This window comes from Suncus etruscus, chromosome 2 (genome assembly GCF_024139225.1).
Source record: "Suncus etruscus isolate mSunEtr1 chromosome 2, mSunEtr1.pri.cur, whole genome shotgun sequence".
In the NCBI taxonomy this organism is placed as follows: domain Eukaryota; kingdom Metazoa; phylum Chordata; class Mammalia; order Eulipotyphla; family Soricidae; genus Suncus; species Suncus etruscus.
In genome coordinates this window covers 16,240,199-16,241,929 of record NC_064849.1, presented here as the reverse complement: position 1 = coordinate 16,241,929, position 1,731 = coordinate 16,240,199, and the positions used below count along the sequence as shown (strand labels likewise).

The 1,731-nt window shown below is 37.0% G+C and overlaps 1 non-coding gene across 1 annotated transcript; it reads left to right on the top strand.

Moving 5' to 3' along the window:
* The first annotated feature begins 460 nt into the window (after positions 1 to 460).
* Positions 461 to 877, top strand: LOC126002805 (small Cajal body-specific RNA 2). The gene has a single exon (XR_007493434.1). It is a non-coding gene; the product is annotated as a small Cajal body-specific RNA 2 (non-coding RNA).
* The last annotated feature ends 854 nt before the right edge of the window (positions 878 to 1,731 follow it).

Genomic DNA, 1,731 nt, shown 5'->3' with positions numbered 1-1,731 from the left:
ATACATATTTGTTAAACTGTGGTGCATAAACATAATAGATTCTAGTCAACCAATAAAGCCAGTTACTATACAAGTCAATTCATGAAAAACAAACCTCTGAAAGATTAGATATGTCTTTCGAATTTTAAATTAATGTCTAACACAGATTCCAAAACATTCTAAGTATGCCCTAAAGATTTTATGAGCAAAAAATAAATTTTTCTGTATATTTAATAAAATGAAACTAGGTAGAAGGAGGTTAACACTGTTAGTAGAATTGATGCTAAACATCGCATGTCTAAAATTTAACTATGAACAACTTTGTAAATAAAAAAGTATTTGAAATTTAAAAAAAATGCTTAACCTGGAAACCGGAGCTAAAGCACAATGAGTAGGATTTAGTTTAATCCCTGGAATCCCATATGGTCTCACAAGCCTTCCAGGAGTGATTTTTGAACTCACAGCCAGGAGCAACACCTGAGTGTCCCTGTGTGTGAGCCAGAAAAGAAACCTTAAAAATTAGCGGCCTCGGGTGTGGTTGGTGATGAGTGTGTGAGCGTGAGTATGAGTGAGTGTGCAAAGTGAGTGTGTGCGCCCACCCCTGCGCCTCTTCCCTGCCTACACCTTGATCTTATTTGATCAGGTCGAACCCCCAGCCCCAGCCCCGTCGGTTTCGACCCGAGATGAGAAAAACCTCCCTCTGCGAAGGCCCCCTTCTTGGACCCTGTGCAGTGAGGCCTTCCTAGAGGCTTAGACATCATCACCTGAGACCTAGTTCGATCCCGACCCAGAGTCGGTTCCGAGAGGTTCGGTGCTCAGATGTGATGAATTGATCATAGACGAGGCCTGGAGGTTCACCTCCGGGATTGCTGATTTATCAAAGGCGATTATGATCTGAAAAATAATAATAATAATAATTATTATTATTATTAAAATGAAATCCCCCTCATTAGCAAAGATTAAATGAACGTTTATTAAACTTCCTAAATTTAGACATAATCCATCGAGTATACAGAGTAAAATATAGAATTCTTCAAGAAATAAAACTCAGACTTCATCTTCCACAAGCTGACTACAAAGCATAGACAACAAAAGCAAAAGTAAATGAGACTGGGGCCTGAGCTATATAGCACAGCTGGTAAGACATTTGTCTTGCACTCAGCAGACCCAGATTTGATCCCTGGCATCATATATGTTCTCCCAAGCCTGCCAAGATTGATTTATAAGCTCAGAGATAGGAGTAATCTCTAAGCACTGCCGGGTGTGACCCAAAAACAAACAAACAAAAATGTAAATGAGACTGTATCAAATAAAAAATTAAATACATGGCAAAGAAAACCCAGCCTAAAAAGCTTCACCCTACAGAAGGAGAAAGCAATATTTACACACAATACATAATATCAGACTAATAGTCAAGGTAACTAAAGCACTCACAAAGATCAATAACAGAAAAATCCAACAACCTCATTCAAAATATGAAAAGGAGATAAAAGACGCTTCCCCACATACAAATGACTAACATGCACATGAAAAAATGCTCATTGTAACTTGTTATTAGTGAAATACAAATAAAATAACAATAAAATAACATCTTACATCATTAAGAATATCATTTATTTAAAAGGTTGGAAATAACCAGTTTTGGTATCACCTTGATACCAAAAGTAGACAGAGACACCATAAAAACAGAGAATTACAGACCAATATCCTTGATGAACATAGATGCAAAGATTCTCAACTATTAGCAAATAT